The sequence below is a fragment of the Microcaecilia unicolor genome, chromosome 6 (genome assembly GCF_901765095.1).
Source record: "Microcaecilia unicolor chromosome 6, aMicUni1.1, whole genome shotgun sequence".
NCBI lineage: Eukaryota > Metazoa > Chordata > Amphibia > Gymnophiona > Siphonopidae > Microcaecilia > Microcaecilia unicolor.
In genome coordinates this window covers 186,207,233-186,227,155 of record NC_044036.1, presented here as the reverse complement: position 1 = coordinate 186,227,155, position 19,923 = coordinate 186,207,233, and the positions used below count along the sequence as shown (strand labels likewise).

General features: G+C 49.5%; 1 protein-coding gene across 2 annotated transcripts in view; it reads left to right on the top strand.

Annotated features, from left to right (window-relative positions):
• Positions 1-19,923, top strand: part of LOC115471611 (acylamino-acid-releasing enzyme-like) — a 294,629-nt gene that overhangs the window by 87,935 nt on the left and 186,771 nt on the right. The window lies entirely within an intron of this gene.

The window sequence follows — 19,923 nt, the reverse complement described above, 5'->3', positions numbered from 1 at the left end:
CTGAAACTGAATCAAAAACCACTACAATTGAAATGGGAAAAAAAAAAAAGCTCCTGGGCCATTTCAGAGCCCAGTCAACAACAGCATTTGAAAAAGCTGGTTACATCACTCCGAGCATTTCCTTATCTGTGTTAACTTAGGAAAGAAAGGTCAGGTCTTTGTAACAGCTTAAAACATAACATGCACCACCTGTTGGCCAATGTAGAGAAATGCACTTCAAAATTTAATAAAGTCAATTTTACAGGCTTAAAACATGCTGTTCTGTCACACATTCCTCCTCAAGAGAGAGACCCCGGACTGTGGCCTCCACAGACCGCTGATCAGTCTCGATAGTTCAGTGTCAGGGTGGTCTGGCTCTTCTGCCTGAGAGGGCCATCAGCTTTACCATGTTCACTGCCCGTCTGGTGCTTATAACAGAAGCTTTTACCACACTCAGTACATGCTAACAGTTTTAATCCTGTATGCTTTATATTGTGAATAGTGAGGAGTATCTTCTGACAGAAGCTTTTACCATACTCAACACAGGTGAATGGTTTTACTCCTGTGTGGATTCTCTTGTGCTTTGTTAGCTGTGATTTATGAATAAAGTTTTTTCTACATTCAGCGCATGTAAACAGTTTATTCCCTGAAGGGATTCTGTGCTGCTTTGACATTAATTTCCGGCAACTGAAACTTTTCTTACACTTTGTACTTGAAACTGATTTCTCTCCTGGGTGAAATTTTGCATTTCTTGTGGAGCTTTCTTCCTGGTTGAAACTTCTGTCAGACATTCTATTATCAATGTTTTTCTGATATTCTATAATGTTTGCTTTATTGGTACAGCTTTTCCCATATTCTGTACTTGTTCGTATTCCAGTTTCTTTATTATTTTTCAGGTGCTGCATTAGCTGTTTCTTCATACTGAAATCTTTCTCATACTTAGAGCATGTAAAATGTGTCTCTTTTATACATGGTTCCTGTTCTTCTAGTTCTCCCTTTTGATTGAAGGTTTTTTTCATAGTCTCTCTTCAGTGTCAAATCCCTCTGGTAATGGGTGACTTCAATTATCCGGATATAGACTGGGTGAATGAAACATCGGTACACGCAAGGGAGGTGAAATTTCTTGATGAAATCAAGGACGGCTTCATGGAACAGCTGGTTCAGAGAGAAGGGAAAATACTAGACTTAATCATTAGTGGGGCTCATGATCTGGTTCGGGGGGTAACGGTGCGAGGGTCGCTTGATAACAGTGATTCTCCGAGGACAAGCAGGCTGCTTGTTCTCACTGATGGGTGACGTCCACGGCAGCCCCTCCAATCGGAATCTTCACTAGCAAAAGCCTTTGCTAGCCCTAGCGCGCCGATGCGCACCGCGCATGCGCGGCCGTCTTCCCGCCCAAAACCGGCTCGTGCCGGCCAGTCTTCTTTTGTCCGCGCTTGGTACGGTCGTGTTTCGCCGTTCGCGCCCCTTAAGTTGACCTCGCGCATCTCCTTTTTGGTTTCGCTACTTAAAAAAAAAAAAAAAAAAAAGGATTTTGGAAGAGGACCTTTTCGGTCTTTTTCCCTTTTCCGCTACTTCCAGTTTTGCCCCGGTAAGTTTTCTTTCGTCTTCGGGGTAGGCCTTTTTCAGGCCTCGGGTCGATTTTTCTTCCCCTCATTTTTGGTGCCTACCGCAATTACGAGTTTCGATTTCGCCGGCGAGATTTTTCCGCCCATGTCATCGAAGTCTCCCAGCGGCTTCAAGAAGTGCACCCAGTGCGCCCGGGTAATCTCGCTCACTGACAGGCACGCGTCGTGTCTTCAGTGTCTGGGGGCTGGGCACCGCCCGCAGGCCTGTAGTCTCTGCTCTCTTTTACAAAAGCGGACTCAGGTAGCGAGATTGGCCCAGTGGAACGTTTTGTTCTCGGGCTCTGCATCGGCACCGGGAGTATCGAGTGCATCGACGTCGCCAGCGTCCAGACCTTCATCCTCGGCCGCGATTGCATCGAGTGCATCGAGGCATCGACCCTCTGCATCGGGGCTGAGACATCGGAAGGCTGCGTCGGCGTCGGTGGTACCGGGACCTCCTCGTCTGCTGATGTCGTCGGACGGTGGTGCTTCGTCTGGAGTGCAGGTGAGGGCTGTCCATTCCCCTGCTGGTGGCGGTGAGCCTTCGGATGGGTCTCCCCCTACCCTGAGGGCTCCTGCGGTACAGCCCCCCCGAGACCGACCTTCTTCGGCCTCGGCCCCGAGGAAGCGACGGCTGGATTCTACGTCCTCCTGGTCGGTGCCGGGAAGCTCCGGTGACGTGCTTCGTCCCAAGAAGTCGAAGAAGCATCGACACCGGTCCCCTTCCCGTGTCGGAACCGAGAGCTCTGGGTCGCCGAGGGAGTCGGCACCCAGCAGGCATCGGCACCAAGAGGACCGCTCACCCTCTGTTCAAGAGGTGTCGATGCGCTCCACTCTGGACAGCCCGGAACCGCCTCCACTCCCGGAACAGACTCTGACATCGACACCTGCATCGGCTTCCATGTCTTTCTCCATAGCCGCTCTGCACGAGAGTCTCCGGGCCGTTCTCCCAGAGATCCTGGGAGAGCTGTTGCGCCCTTCCCTTCCGGTACCGGGGGTGCTTGCGCCACCGGTACCGTCGAGTGAGGCGCCGGCTGGCCCCTTGCCCGGGGTGAGGTCTCCGACATCGGTGCCGCTTGCGGTACCGACTGCGGCCGCCTCCCAGGAAGGCTCCCCGACAACGTCGGCGGAGGGAGCTTCGCCGGTGCGGGCGAGGGAGTCTACCTCTCGACGCTCCCATCGTGGACGTGGTTCCACGGAGTCGAGCCGGGCACGGCTTCAGACACAGGTTTGTGAACTTGTGTCTGATACCGATGGTGAGGCCTCGTGGGAGGAGGAGGAGGACATCAGATATTTCTCCGACGAGGAGTCTGATGGCCTTCCTTCGGATCCCACTCCTTCTCCTGAAAGGCAGCTCTCTCCGCCCGAGAGTCTATCTTTCGCTTCCTTTGTCCGGGAGATGTCTACGGCCATCCCCTTCCCGGTGGTTGTGGAGGACGAGCCCAGGGCTGAAATGTTTGAGCTCCTGGACTATCCTTCTCCACCTAAGGAAGCGTCCACAGTACCCATGCATCATGTCCTCAAAAAGACATTGCTGGCGAACTGGACCAAGCCTCTAAGTAATCCCCACATTCCCAAGAAGATCGAGTCCCAGTACCGGATCCATGGGGACCCAGAGCTGATGCGCACTCAGTTGCCTCACGACTCTGGAGTTGTGGATTTGGCCCTAAAGAAGGCTAAGAGTTCTAGGGAGCATGTTTCGGCGCCCCCGGGCAAGGACTCTAGAACCTTAGACTCCTTTGGGAGGAAGGCCTACCATTCCTGTATGCTCGTGGCCAAAATTCAGTCGTACCAGCTCTACACGAGCATACACATGCGGAACAATGTGCGGCAGTTGGCGGGCTTGGTGGACAAGCTCCCCCCTGAGCAAGCCAAGCCTTTTCAGGAGGTGGTCAGGCAGCTGAAGGCGTGCAGAAAATTCCTGGCCAGAGGGGTGTATGACACCTTTGATGTTGCGTCCAGGGCCGCTGCTCAAGGTGTGGTGATGCGCAGACTCTCATGGCTGCGTGCCTCCGACCTGGAGAATAGACTCCAGCAGCGGATTGCGGACTCGCCTTGCCGTGCGGATAACATTTTTGGAGAAAAAGTCGAGCAGGTGGTAGAGCAGCTCCACCAGCGGGATACTGCGTTCGACAAGTTCTCCCGCCGGCAGCCTTCAGCTTCTACCTCTACAGGTAGACGATTTTTTTGGGGAAGGAGAACTGTTCCCTACTCTTCTGGTAAGCGTAGGTACAATCCCCCTTCTCCACAGCCTGCGGCCCAGGCTAAGCCCCAGCGCGCTCGCTCTCGTCAGCAGCTTGCGCCTGAGCAAGGCCCCTCGGCTCCCCAGCAAAAGCAAGGGACGAGCTTTTGACTGGCTCCAGCAGAGCATAGCCGACATCCAAGTGTCAGTGCCGGGCGACCTGCCAGTCGGAGGGAGGTTGAAAGCTTTTCACCAAAGGTGGCCTCTCATAACCTCCGATCAGTGGGTTCTCCAAATAGTCCGGCAAGGATACACCCTCAATTTGGCCTTAAAACCTCCAAATTGTCCACCGGGAGCTCAGTCTTACAGCTTCCAGCACAAGCAGGTACTTGCAGAGGAACTCTCCGCCCTTCTCAGCGCCAATGCGGTCGAGCCCGTGCCATCAGGGCAAGAAGGGCTGGGATTCTATTCCAGGTACTTCCTTGTGGAAAAGAAAACAGGGGGGATGCGTCCCATCCTAGACCTAAGGGCCCTGAACAAATATCTGGTCAAAGAAAAGTTCAGGATGCTTTCCCTGGGCACCCTTCTCCCCATGATTCAGGAAAACGATTGGCTATGCTCTCTGGACTTGAAGGACGCCTACACATTCCGATACTGCCAGCTCACAGACAGTATCTGCGATTTCAGCTGGGCACACGTCACTTCCAGTACTGTGTGCTACCCTTTGGGCTCGCCTCTGCGCCCAGAGTGTTCACGAAGTGCTTGGCTGTAGTAGCAGCGGCACTTCGCAGACTGGGGGTACACGTGTTCCCATATCTCGACGATTGGCTGGTGAAGAACACATCCGAGGCAGGAGCTCTACAGTCCATGCAGATGACTATTCGCCTCCTGGAGCTACTGGGGTTTGTGATAAATTATCCAAAGTCCCATCTTCTCCCAGTACAGAGACTCGAATTCATAGGAGCTCTGCTGGATTCTCGGACGGCTCGTGCCTATCTCCCAGAGGCGAGAGCCAACAACTTGTTGTCCCTCGTCTCGCGGGTACGAGCGTCCCAGCAGATCACAGCTCGGCAGATGTTGAGATTGCTGGGCCACATGGCCTCCACAGTTCATGTGACTCCCATGGCCAGCCTTCACATGAGATTTGCTCAATGGACCCTAGCTTCCCAGTGGTTTCAGGCTGCTGGGGATCTAGAAGACGTGATCCACCTGTCCACGAGTTTTCTCAAATCCCTGTATTGGTGGACGATTTGGTCCAATTTGACTCTGGGACGTCCTTTCCAAATTCCTCAGCCACAAAAAGTGCTGACCACGGATGCGTCTCTCCTGGGGTGGGGAGCTCATGTCGATGGGCTTCACACCCAAGGAAGCTGGTTTTTCCAGGAACGCGATCTGCAGATCAATCTTCTGGAGTTACGAGCGGTCTGGAACGCTCTGAAGGCTTTCAGAGATCGGCTGTCCCACCAAATTATCCAAATTCAGACAGACAACCAGGTTGCCATGTATTACATCAACAAGCAGGGGGGCACCGGATCTCGCCCCCTGTGTCAGGAAGCTGTCAGCATGTGGCTCTGGGCTCGCCGTCACGGCATGGTGCTCCAAGCCACATATCTGGCAGGCGTAAACAACAGTCTGGCCGACAGGTTGAGCAGGATTATGCAACCTCACGAGTGGTCGCTCAATTCCCGTGTAGTGCGCCAGATCTTCCAGGTGTGGGGCACCCCCTTGGTAGATCTCTTCGCATCTCGAGCCAACCACAAAGTCCCTCAGTTCTGTTCCAGGCTTCAGGCCCACGGCAGACTGGCATCGGATGCCTTCCTCCTGGACTGGGGGGAGGGTCTGCTGTATGCTTATCCTCCCATACCTCTGGTGGGGAAGACTTTGTTGAAACTCAAGCAAGACCGAGGCACCATGATTCTGATTGCTCCTTTTTGGCCGCGTCAGATCTGGTTCCCTCTTCTTCTGGAGTTGTCCTCCGAAGAACCGTGGAGATTGGAGTGTTTTCCGACCCTCATCACACAGGACGAAGGGGCGCTTCTGCATCCCAACCTCCGGTCCCTGGCTCTCACGACCTGGATGTTGAGAGCGTAGACTTTGCCTCTTTGGGTCTGTCAGAGGGTGTCTCCCGCATCTTGCTTGCTTCCAGGAAAGATTCCACTAAGAGGAGTTACTTCTTTCTATGGAGGAGGTTTGCCGTCTGGTGTGACAGCAAGGCCCTAGATCCTCGCTCTTGTCCTACACAGACCCTGCTTGAATACCTTCTGCACTTGTCTGAGTCTGGTCTCAAGACCAACTCTGTAAGGGTTCACCTTAGTGCGACCAGTTCATACCATTACCGTGTGGAAGGTAAGCCGATCTCAGGACAGCCTTTAGTTGTTCGCTTCATGAGAGGTTTGCTTTTGTCAAAGCCCCCTGTCAAGCCTCCTACAGTGTCATGGGATCTCAATGTCGTTCTCACCCAGCTGATGAAACCTCCTTTTGAGCCTCTGAATTCCTGCCATCTGAAGTACTTGACCTGGAAGGTCATTTTCTTGGTGGCAGTTACTTCAGCTTGTAGAGTCAGTGAGCTTCAGGCCCTGGTAGCCCAGGCCCCTTATACCAAATTTCATCATAACAGAGTAGTCCTCCGCACTCACCCTAAGTTCTTGCCAAAGGTTGTGTCGGAGTTCCATCTGAACAAGTCAATTGTCTTGCCAACATTCTTTCCCCGTCCTCATTCCTGCCCTGCTGAACGTCAGCTGCACACATTGGACTGCAAGAGAGCATTGGCCTTCTATCTGGAGCGGACACAGCCCAACAGACAGTCCGCCCATTTGTTTGTTTCTTTTGATCCCAACAGGAGGGGAGTGGCTGTGGGGAAACGCACCATATCCAATTGGCTAGCAGATTGCATTTCCTTCACTTACGCCCAGGCTGGGCTGGCTCTTGAGGGTCATGTCACGGCTCATAATGTTAGAGCCATGGCAGCGTCGGTAGCCCACTTGAAGTCAGCCACTATTGAAGAGATTTGCAAAGCTGCGACGTGGTCATCTGTCCACACATTCACATCTCATTACTGCCTGCAGCAGGATACCCGACGCGACAGTCGGTTCGGGCAGTCAGTGCTTCAGAATCTGTTCGGGGTTTAGAATCCAACTCCACTCTCCTAGGCCCATGTTTATTCTGTTCCAGGCTACACTCTCAGTTAGTTGGATAAATTGTTAGGTCAATCTCAGTTATGTCCTCGCCGTTGCGAGGCCCAATTGACCATGGTTGTTGTTTTGAGTGAGCCTGGGGGCTAGGGATACCCCATCAGTGAGAACAAGCAGCCTGCTTGTCCTCGGAGAAAGCGAATGCTACATACCTGTAGAAGGTATTCTCCAAGGACAGCAGGCTGATTGTTCTCACAAACCCGCCCGCCTCCCCTTTTGAAGTTGTGTCTTCCCTTCTCTTTGTCTTGCTACATATGAGACTGGCCGGCACGAGCCGGTTTAGGGCAGGAAGACGGCCGCGCGAGGGCTAGCAAAGGCTTTTGCTAGTGAAGATTCCGATTGGAGGGGCTGCCGTGGACGTCACCCATCAGTGAGAACAATCAGCTTGCTGTCCTCGGAGAATACCTTCTACAGGTATGTAGCATTCGCTTCATAATATGATCGGTTTTGATATTGGCTACGAAGTAAGTGAACTCAGGAAATCAAATACACTAGCGTTTAACTTTAAAAAAGGAGACTGCGATAAAATGAGGAGAACGGTGAAAAAAAGACTGAGGGGAGCGGCTGAAAGGGTAAAAAACTTGAATCAGGCATGGATGCTGTTCAATAACACCATCATAGAAGTACAGGACAAATATATTCCGCGTATTAGAAAAAGAGGAAAAAAGACCAAACGTCAGCCGGCGTGGCTAAACGGTAAGGTAAAGGAAGCTATTAGAGCCAAAAAACAATCCTTCAGAAAATGGAGAAGGGAACCGATGGAAGACAATAAGATAAAGCATAAGGAATGTCAAGCCAAATGCAAAAAGGAGATAAGGAGGGCTAAGGAGGACTTTGAAAAAAAGTTAGCGATAGAAGCGAAAACACATAGCAAAAATTTTTTTTAGGTATATTAAAAGCAGAAAGCCGGCTAAAGAATCAGTAGGGCCGCTGGACGACGGTGGTGTTAAAGGGGCGATCAGGGAAGGCAAAGCTGTAGCGGAGAAATTAAATGAATTCTTTGCTTCGGTCTTCACCAAGGAGGATTTGGGAGGGATACCGGTGCCGGAAAAGGTATTTGAAGTGGACGAGTCGGAAAGACTAAATGATTTCTCTGTAAACTTGGAGGATGTAATGGGGCAGTTCTGCAAACTAAAAAGTAGTAAATCGCCGGGTCCGGATGGTATTCATCCCAGAGTATTAATGGAGCTGAAAAATGAACTTGTGGGGCTGCTGTTAGAATTATGCAATTTATCCCTAAAATCAGGTGTGGTACCGGAAGATTGGAGGGTGGCCAATGTAACGCCGATTTTTAAAAAGGGTTCCAGAGGAGATCCAGGAAATTAGAGACCGGTGAGTCTGACGTCGGTGCCGGGAAAAATGGTGGAGGCTATTATTAAGAATAAAATTACGGAGCACGTACAAAAGCATGGGCTGCTGAGACAAAGTCAGCATGGATTTAGTGAAGGGAAGTCTTGCCTCACAAATCTACTGCATTTTTTCGAGGGGGTGAACAAGCATGTGGACAAAGGGGAGCCAGTGGATATTGTATATCTAGATTTTCAGAAGGCGTTTGACAAAGTGCCTCATGAAAGACTCCAAAGGAAACTGGAGAGTCATGGGATCGGAGGCAGTGTATTATTATGGATTAAGAGCTGGTTAAAAGACAGGAAGCAGAGAGTAGGGTTGAATGGTCAGTATTCTCGATGGAGAAGGGTAGTTAGTGGGGTCCCTCAGGGGTCTGTGCTGGGACCGCTGCTTTTTAACATATTTATAAATGACTTTGAGATGGGAGTAACTAGTGAGGTAATTAAATTCGCAGATGACACAAAGTTATCCAGGGTCGTCTCGTCGCGGGAGGAGTGTGAAAGATTACAAGAGGACCTCGTGAGACTGGGGGATTGGGCACCCAAATGGCAGATGAAGTTCAACGTTGACAAGTGCAAGTGATGCACGTGGGAAGGAGGAAACCCGAATTACGGCTATGTCATGCAAGGTTCTGCTTAGGAGTTACGGACCGAGAAAGGGATCTGGGAGTCATCGTGGATAGAACGTTGAAATCTTCCGCTCAATGTGCTGCTGCGGCGGCTAAGAAGGCGAACAGAATGTTGAGTATTATTAGAAAAGGGATGGAAAACAAGCATGAGGATGTTATAATGCCGTTATATCGCACCTGGAGTATTGTGTTCAGTTCTGGTTGCCTCATCTCAAAAAAGATATAAAGGAATTGGAGAAGGTGCAGAGAAGGGCGACGAAAATGATAAAGGGATGGGACGACTACCTTATGAGGAGGAGGTTAGAGACGGCTAGGACTCTCTAGCCTGGAGAAAAGGCGGCTGAGGAGTGATATGATAGAGGTCTACAAAATAATGAGTGGGGTACAGCGGACAGATGTGAAGCATTTGTTTACACTTTCTAACAATAATAGAACTAGGGGACACAAGATGAAATTAGAATGTGGTAGGTTAAAACAATTGGAGAAAGTTTTCTATACTCAGCTTGTGGTTAGACTCTGGAACTCATTGCCGGAGAAGGTAGTGACGGCAGCTGGCCTTGCTGAGTTTAAAGGGGTCTGGACAGATTCCTGAAGGAAAGTCCATTGATCGTTATAAATTCTGGGTTTTTGCCAGGTTCTTGGGGCCTGGATTGGCCGCTGTCGGAGACAGAGTGCTGGGCTTGATGGACCTTTGGTCTTTTCCCAGCGTGGCAGTGCTTATGTACTTATGCTTATGTACTTATGTACTTATGTGTCTGCTGGGAGGTCAGGTACAGGCTCACTATCCTGACACTCTTCTGGTAGGCTGCACACAGCTAGCACCATAGCTGTGCGATTTGCATAGGCCCAACATCTCTCTATATAAAAGGCAACACCAACGTTCTATGAAGCCTCCAGCCGGAAGTGTGAAGGGGGAGAGATATCCGGTTTCCCCATGAGTGTCTGCCCCGCCCTCTCTGTAACACAAACAGTCAGTGAAGGAAAACAGCAGAGCAGGAAATCAAATCGCTGGCTCTGTAACAGTGAAGGACTCAGAGTGGGGAGGGGAGGGAGGCCAGAGGGCAGGGACACACACACTCCCACATGCACACAGAAGAAAACATTGCTAGCCCCCGTTTCATTTGCATCAGAAACGGGGCTTTTTTACTAGTATTTACATGAAAAGTACACTGCTTTCTGTCGTGAGAGTCCATAGATATAACATAGTTTGTACCATTCAAGCGCCTTATGACCTTGTAAGGTCCTGCCCAATTAGCTTGAAATTTATTCTCACCTTTATTATTCTTTTCAACCCAGTGGAAGTTGGAATGGATTATATGAAAGGAGTTGAGAATGTATATTTGTTCGTCTCCAAAAATTTAAAGAAATGGGACAAAACTCAGCATGAGGGAAAAACCAGTAAAAAGATGCAAGTTCAAAAATGGGCCAGTTTGGACTAGGAGTTTCAGAGAATTAATGCCCCTCTGCCCCCTCCACCCCCACCCCAAAAAATGAAAAATTACCCATTGCATTTGTATGAGGGAAATTCAACTTCTGTAGCATAAAAAAACTGAACAGAATGGAATTAAACTTGGCATGAGGGGGGAAAAAACAGTAAAAGATACTGAGTTCAAAAACTGGCCAAATTAAACCAAAGGTCCAGAGAAATGAGCCCCATAAAATATGGCCCAGTTAGTTTCTGTGGGAAAAAGAAAGTCCAGCTTCTATAGGATAGAAATTTGGAATGAAATATAGCAGAGAGCAGGGCATGGCAGCTTAAAAGGTGGAATTCACATTCTTCCAGACCTCCAAACTGCCCCCACCCCACAATCGCTGCATCCCAAAAGCTAAAACACCCTGCCCACACCACATTGAAATTGTCCCTTTCCAGAAAGTACCCCCACAACTGCCCTATCCCCCCAAACTACCCCACCATCATGCAAATTGCCCTGTCTCCAAACACCCCTGCAATTTCCATACCACCCTGGAAACTGCTGTATCCCCCCAAAACTACCTGCAACTGTCCTGTACCCAAAAGAATCTCATTGAACTACCACTTCAGCCCCTAAAACTATCCCAGCAAAATGCCCCACTCTAGTTAAAGAGAACAAAAAAAACCCCCACATTACTACTTCCTAAACTTCCAAATCACCAACCTGGCAAACTTCTTCCATTCCCAAAAGCTCTCCTACCCACAGCTGAACATAAGAATAACAATACTGGGTCAGGCCAATGGTCCATACAGCCCAGTATCCTGTTTCCAACAGTGGCCAATCCAGGTCACAAGTACCTTGCAGAAACCCAAATAGTAGCAACATTCCATGCTACCAATCCCATGTCTCTCTGGATAGCAGACTATAGACTTTTCCTCCAGGAACTTGTCCAAATGTTTTTAAACCCAGATACACTAACCACTGTTACCATATCCTCTGGCAACGAGTTCTAGAGCTTAACTATTCATTGAGTGAAAAAATATTTCCTCCTATTTATTTTAAAAGTATTTACATGTAACTTCGAGTGTCCCATAGTCTTTTTACTTTTTGAAAGAGTAAAAAGTTCAGTTCACTTTTACGTGTTCTACACCACTCAAGATTTTATAGACCTCAGTCATATCTCCCCTCAGCTATCAGTTTTCCAAGCTGAAGAGCCTTAACCTCTTTAACCTTTCATCATATGAGAGGAATTCCATCCACTTTTTAACCTTTCATCATATGAGAGGAGTTCCATCCACTTTTTCATTTTGGTCACTCTTCTTTGAACCTTTCCTATTTCCACTTTCCATTACATAGCTTCCCACTATTCCAGAACCTGTGAGATAGTTGTCCATCAACCAGTAGGTGGAGATAGAGGACTGAAAACTGAGCTGAGACATATCTTTCTTGGCATCCAGTCCAGCTCCTCAGGGTTTTCTGTCTCCAGCAGGTGGATGGACACACTTTTCAGCCTCTGGTTCTGAGTGCTTTGCTCCTGGTCCAGTTGGTCAACTCTGCAGACTCGAGCCCAGTTGAATGGGGCTCGAGTCTGCAGAGTCATATCTGGGGGTCTGCAGGTCACTGTTTCTGGTGTACTGCGAATTTACTTCTTCTCGACCTTCACCTCTCTCCGTTTCCGTGGAACCTCTCTTTCTAGCTCAAGAACCTTAAAAAAAAATGAGAAGGAGAGGTTTGCTAGAGAATGTTAGACAGAGCATCAGTCCTGAGCCTTTCTCGATCTGTCGTAGACTTGTTATGGAGACTGTAAGCTTGGGGGGGAGCATCTGGCAGTGTTGTCCGACTAAAGTTTGACTCAGAACTGCATGGAGGGCTGCAAATTCTACTTGGTGCAGAGGAGGAGAGATCCTGACTCAAAGCTTGGGACACGTTGTGCTTTACCTTGTGACAGTCTAGGTGGATGGCGACTCCCACGGAGGCTGTGTTAAGCAATGTTCCCGCTGTGCGACCCGCTTGCTGGCATTGGGGCGTTGCAGTGCATAAGCTGGGAATCCTGCAGGATACAGGGGAAACAGTTGGCAGCATCACATCTTCGGGTTTGGCATAGCACCCAAATATGCCAGGGGGTCACTGGGCACTTCATAAGTACATAAGTATTGTCATACTGGGACAGACCAAAAGGTTCATCAAGACCAGCATCCTGTTTCCAACAGTGGCCAATCCAGGTCACAAATACCTGGTAAGATCCCAAAAAAGTACAAAACATTTTATGCTGCTTCTCCCAGAAATAAGTAGTGGTTCCTGCCCAAGTCCATTTTATAATGGTCTATGGACTTTTCCTTTAGGAAGCCGTCCAAACCTTTTTAAAACCCCACTAAGCTAACTCCTTTACCACATTCTCTGGCAATGAATTCCAGAATTTAATTACACGTTGAGTGAAGAAATATTTTCTCTGATTTGGTTTAAATTTACTACTTTGTAGCTTCATTGCATGCCCCCTAGACTAAACAGACGCTTCACGTCTACCCTTTCCACTCCACTCATTATTTTATAGACCTCTATCATATCCCCCCTCAGCCATCTTTTCTCCAAGCTGAAGAGCCCTAGCCGCTTTAGCCTTTCCTCATAGGGAAGTCATCCCATCCCCTTTATCATTTTCTTTGCCCTTCTCTGCACCTTTTCTAATTCCACTGTATCTTTTTTCAAGGTGTCGCACTATAGAGCGATATAAGGCATTATAACGTCCTCATTTTTGTTTTCCATTCCTTTCCTAATAATACCTAACATTCTATTTGCTTTCTTAGCCACCGCAGCACACTGAGCACAAGATTTCAACGTATCATCAACGATGACACCTAGATCCTTTTCTTGGTTGGTGACTCCTAACATGGAACCTTGCATTACGTAGCTAAAATTCGGGTTCCTCTCTCCCACATGCATCACTTTGCACTTGCTCACATTAAACGTCATCTGCCATTTAGACGCCCAGATCTCCCAGTTTCTTGCGATTTAACAACTTTGAATAACTTTGTGTCGTCAGCAAATTTAATTACCTCACTAGTGCTATGGACGTAATCTATTTAGATTTCAGCAAAGCTTTCGACACGGTTCCCCACAGGAGGCTCTTGAATAAACTAGATGGGCTGAGATAGGACTCGAAGTGGTGAACTGGATTAGGAACTGGTTGACGGGCAGACGCCAGAGGGTGGTGGTGAATGAGTTTGCTCGGAGGAGGGAAAGGTGAGTAGTGGAGTGCCTCAGGGATCGGTGCTGGGGCCGATTCTGTTCAATATATTTGTGAGTGACATTGCCGAAGGGTACGAGGTAAAGTTTGCCTTTTGCGGATGACACCAAGATTTGCAACAGAGTGGACACCCCGGAGGGAGTGGAAACATGAAAAAGATCTGAAGAAGCTAGAAGAATGTCTAACGTTTGGCAATTAAAATTCAATGCGAAGAAATGCAAAGTGATGCACTTAGGGAGTAGGAAATCCAAGGGAGACGTATGTGTTAGGCGGGGAGAGTCTGATTGGCACGGACGGGGAGAGGGATCTTGGGGTGATAGTATCCGAGGACCTGAAGGCGACGAAACAGTGTGACAAGGCGGTGGCCGTAGCTAGAAGATTGCTAGGCTGTATAGGGAGAGGTGTGACCAGCAGAAGAAGGGAGGTTTTAATGCCCCTGTATAAGATGTTGGTGAGGCCCCACCTGGATACTGTGTTCAGTTTTGGAGGCCGTACCTTGCGAAGGATGTAAAAAAATGGAAGCGTTGCAAAGAAAAGCTACGAGGATGGTATGGGATTTGCGTTCCAAAACGTATGAAGAGAGACTTGCTGACCTGAACATGTATACCCTGGAGGAAAGGAGGAACAGGGGTGATATGATACAGACGTTCAAATATTTGAAAGGTATTAATCCGCAAACGAATCTTTTCCGGAGATGGGAAGGCGGTAGAACGAGAGGACATGAAATGAGATTGAAGGGGGGCAGACTCAGGAAAGATGTCAGGAAGTATTTTTTCACGGAGAGGGTGGTGGGTGCTTGGAATGCCCTCCCGCGGGAGTGGTGGCGATGAAAACAGTAAACGGAATTCCAACATGCGTGGGATGTGCATAAAGGAATCCTGTGCAGAAGGAATGGATCCTCAGAAGCTTAGCTACAATTGGGTGGCAGAGCAGGTGGGGGGGAAGAGGGGTTGGTGGTTGGGAGGCGAGGATAGGGGAGGGCAGACTTTTATACGGTCTGTGCCAGAGCCGGTGATGGAAGGCGGGACAGGTGGTTGGGAGGCAGGAAAAACTGCTGGGCAGACTTATACGGCCTGTGCCCTGAGAAAGACAGGTACAAATCAAGGTAAGGTATACACATGAGTTTATCTTGGGCAGACTGGATGGACCGTGCAGGTCTTTTTCTGCCGTCATCTACTATGTTACTATGTAGTTACTCCCATCTCTAGGTCATTTATAAATATGTTAAAAAGCAGCGGTCCCAGCACAGACCCGTGGGGATCCTCATTAACTACCCTTCTCTATTGAGAATACTGACCATTTAACCCTACTCTCTGTTTTCTATCTTTTAACCAATTTTTAATCCACAATAGGACACTACCTCCTATCCCATGACTCTCCATTTCCTCTGGAGTATTTCATGAGGACTTTGGTCATATGCCTTTTGAAAATTCAGATACATATATCAACTGGTTCGCCTTTGTCCACATGTTTCTTCAACCCATCAAGAAATGTAATAGATTGGTGAGGCAAGATTTCCCTTCACTCCAATCCATGTTGATTTTATCTCATTAATCCATGCTTTTGAATATGCTCTGTAATTTTGTTCTTTATAATAATCTCTACCATTTTGCCTGGCACTCAGGCTCACCTGTCTATAATTTGCCAGATTTCCTCTGGAACCTTTTTTAAAAATCAGCATTACATTGGCCACCCTCCAATCTTCTGGTACCCGGTGTTCGATTTAAAGATAAATTACATATTACTAACAATAGTTCCGCAAGTTCATTTTCAATTCTATCAGTACTCTGCGATAGATACCATCTGGTCTAGGAGATTTGCTACTCTTCAGTTTGTCAATTACATCCTCCAGGTTTATAGAGATTTCATTCAGCTTGATGCAGGAGAGTGCGGGATCAGGTGCCATTTTGTCGGGGTTGACTGGCAGTGAGGAGCAGCCTTTTGCTGATAATGCGTGGAGCACAACCACAATTTTACATTCTCATGACCCTACATAGCATTCAGCTGCACTGGGATCATTTTCTCTGGAGTTTTATTGCTCTTTCACCAGACTTATTTACTGCAGAATTGCTGCAAGGTGCTTCAGTTTCTCGCCCCACTGCCCCTATGGCTCCTAAGAGATGTTGTTTAGACATCCAAGAGTGGACAGATGAGGCCCTCTCTCCTTCTCCCTCCTTATTTATTTAGGAGAGCTTGATATACCACCTTAAACTAATGATCTAGGCGGTGTACAATAAAAACAATAATAAAAAGCAAGGAAAGGAACTACAATTTGAGGACAGGAAAGTGTACACATTTATTCCATTAAGTTAAGGTAATACAAAAGAGGGTTACAAGGGCAATTAAGGAAAATGGAAAAGGAACTATTTACAAATTAGGGGAGGGGCAGGTAATAGTGGGTAAAAGGGAAGGGAGAACTGAAACTTCATCAGTTATTTATTTATTTATTTAGAACCTTTGTATCCCACAATTTCCACCAAGGCTGGCTCTATGTGGCTAACACTTTTATGTAAAAAAAAACAAAAAACAAAAACCAAAAAACTTAGTAAGTCAGGGTTGGAACAGAAAGCAGGAACATCTTGGGTGGGGAGCACACAACAGGTGAGACCAACAAGGAACGGCAGGAAGTTAAGTGACAGAGGCGAATGTTTTACCACATAGATAAGTCTTAAGGGACTTTTTGAACAGAATGTGGTCGGTAGTCTCCTTAAGTGTAGATGGTAGAGCATTCTAGTAACGAGGACTCACAAAGCAGAAGGAGGAGGTGAAGAGTATCTCAGATTCCTGCAGTGTGGCACCTCCAGTGTGGATGACTTCCTCATTGACATTGCGCCACCACATGGCCAGTGCCCAGCTGATCGCTATTAGACTACCTTTGAACCCGATTACAACTGAGACGGTCTCTCAAGCCTTCTGCAATTTTCGAAACGCATTGCAGATTGGATAGCTGCCCTAATTACTTAGTAAAATCGGCGCAGAGTGTTTTATTGCTGACCTCGCTTCCTATCTGAACTTCATGCTCCAGCAAGGTCTCTTCCCCAAAGAACATGATCACATTCTCCTTACGCCAATCCCTAAGAACTTGAAGACCCAGCCTAGCATTCTATCTAACTACCGCCCTGTTGCAAAAATCCCGTTCCATATCATCATGCTGATCAATCCATAGACTGGTGGGTTGTGTCCATCTACCAGCAGGTGGAGATAGAGAGCAATCCTTTTGCCTCCCTATATGTGGTCATGTGCTGCCGGAAACTCCTCAGTATGTTCTCTATCTCAGCAGGTGGTGGTCACACACAGCAGCAGCTCTGGCTAGGCCTCCAAGCCTAATTTTTAGGTTTTGTTGAGTGCCTGGGGTTGAGGGCTCTTCTTGAGCAAGTGCAAACCTGGTGGCGCCAGGTCCCTCCTTTCTCCCCCCTCCCGCTGGCTCCGTTAAACAAAAAAAAAAAAAAATTTGGACGTCCTTAAGGGCGTTTATTTCGACGTTTATTTAAACGTTTATTGCAGCTACTCACTGGGACACCAGGTCGTTACAGCTCGGAGCGAGAAGCAGGGTAATTTTTACCTTTTTATAGCGGGCAGGGGGGTTCCCCGATTGATCTCCACGTGGCCTATGGCGTTGGAGGGCGAGGGCACGAAGAATCGCTCCCGGACTGCGTGTGCGCTTCTAGCGGGGATGCGGGGGTTTTAAAGTCTGATTCGCCCTTGTTGGGTGTCAGTTTGGAGGCCGGTCAGTGTCCCGGTCTTCCTCTGGCGCGGCGGTTTTTCCCGCCATAAACGCCCATCCCCCACTGCTCGCCTCCGCCATCTTGGCCGGCCACTCTGCTCGGACGGCTTCTTCTTGGGCCGCCCTTGAGCTGGGAGACGTTCTAGCCATGGCCGCGCCTTGATTTGGGCGACGGCAAAAAAAGCGGCTAAAGTTAAGCGCCGTTCTTCCCGCACGGCTCCTTCGCGGGAGTGTCGCGCCGGACGACATCTTGGAGTGCGCAGCATGGTTGCTCCCCCCATCTTGCGAGCGCCGGTTGAGGGTGCGTCTAGGGCTGTGGCCCGGCTGCTAAAATACACAGTCTGGGGGGTTTCTCCCCCGAGTTTATTTTGCTGCTGCATCAGGCTTTCCTTATGCAAAACGCTGCCCTTCTCCCTTGTCCGATAACGGGGGTTGAAGCCCCCGGAAGTAAACGCCCTCGGGTGGATTCCCAGGCCTTAGAGGACTCTGTTTCCTCTGATGTAGAGTTGGTATGGCAGCGTATGCTGAGTTCTCCCCAACGGTCCCTTTGGGGATTCCTTGGAGGAGACGGATTCCCGCTCGGATGGAGCGGGTGACCCCTCTGCAGCGCGGATCTTCGCTCAGAGGATTTGCCCAACCTGTTACTGCAGGCCATGAGCATTTTGAAGATTTCCTCTCCAGAGGACGTCTCTCCCTCAGCCCCTGTTGGCTCCGCCATTATGCTGGGGACGAAGCGCCCGCCTAGAACCTTCCACGTGCATGATGCCATGCACACCTTAATTTCGGGCTCAATGGATGTCCCGGAAGCGAGCCTCAAAGTGGCTAGGGCTATGTCCCGCCTCTATCCTTTGCCTGAAAGTGAACGTGAGGCCTTTCTTTGGCCTACCGTGGATTCTTTAATCACTGCGGTGACTAAGAAGACGGCGTTGCCGGTGGAAGGTGGCACGGCCCTAAAGGACGCCCAAGACAGAAGATTGGAAGCGGCTTTAAGGTCGTCCTTCGAGGCGGCTGCCTTAAGTTTGCAGGCCTCAGTTTGCGGCTCCTATGTGGCCAGGGCGTGCCTGATGATGGTACAGCGGGCTTCCCCCTCGGATCCTTCCTTGAGGGCTGACTGGCCGGCCCTGGAATCGGGCTTGGCTTATTTGGCAGACTTACTGTATGATGTCTTGAGAGCCTCGGCTAAAGGTATGACTCAGACAGTCTCTGCGCGGCGCTGGCTTTGGCTGAACATTGGTCTGCGGACCACGCCTCTAAGTCCCGCCTGGCTAAGTTGCCTTTAAAGGCAAGCTGCTCTTTGGGGTCGAGCTGGACAAAATCGTGACCGATCTCGGCACGTCTAAGGGCAAGAGGTTACCAGAGGTCAGGGCTCGGGCCAGTGCTCGCACTGGTATCTCCAGAGGACGGTTTCAAGAAGCCCGTCGGTACCGCCCGGGCAAGTCGGGCTCCTCTGCCCCCTCTTCCTTCAAAGGAACTTCTCCCACCCAAGCAGCATTCCTTTCGCAGAGACCGCCGTCCCGGAGGTACGCCCTCCCGGTCCTCCACCAGGGTCTCGTACCCAATGACGGGGTCCTGGTCCATGGCCCAGTGCAGATTGGAGGAACGCCTGTCCTCGTTTCTGGGCGAGTGGACCAAAGTAACTTCAGACGCTTGGGTTCTGGAAGTCATCAGAGACGGCTACAAGTTAGAGTTCTGCCGACCCTTAAGAGACGGGTTTGTACTCTCTCCTGCAAGTCTCCGGTCAAAGCTGTGGCAGTGCAGCAGACCTTGGACAACCTGATCCGCCTGGGTGCGGTCGTTCCGGTGCCAGAAAATCAGACTGGCAAGGGACGTTACTCCATTACTTTGTGGTACCAAAGAAAGGAGGTTCTGTCCGGCCTATCCTCGACCTCAAAGGGGTCAATCGGGCCTTGAAAGTGCGGCACTTTCGCATGGAGACTCTCCGCTCTGTTATAGCGGCAGTGAAGGCAGGAGAGTTCTTGGCTTCCTTGGACATCAAGGAAGCGTACCTGCATATTCCCATCTGGCCTCCTCATCAACGCTTTCTGCGTTTTGCAGTCCTGGGCCGACACTTCCAGTTCAGAGCCCTCCCTTTCGGGTTGGCTACTGCTCCGCGGACCTTCTCCAAAGTAATGGTGGTCATCGCGGCCTTCCTGCGAAAGGAAGGAGTACAAGTTCATCCTTATCTGGACGACTGGTTGATCCGAGCCCCCTCTTATGCAGAGTGCGGCAAAGCTGTGGACCGGGTGGTTGCTCTTTTGAGCTCCCTGGGGTGGATCATCAACTGGGAGAAAAGCCAGCTGCGCCCGACTCAGTCCCTGGAGTATCTGGGAGTTCGATTCGACACCCAAGTGGGCAGAGTGTTCCTGCCAGACAATCGGATTGTCAAGCTTCAGGCTCAGGTGGACCAGTTCCTAGTAGCCTCTCCTCTTCGGGCTTGGGACTATGTGCAGCTGTTGGGCTCTATGACGGCCACGATGGAAGTAGTGTCCTGGGCCAGGGCTCATATGAGACCACTACAACACTCTCTGCTGCAGCGCTGGACTCCGATGTCGGAGGATTATGCTGTGCGCCTTCCCTTGGACCCAGCAGTGCGCAAGGCGCTGAGCTGGTGG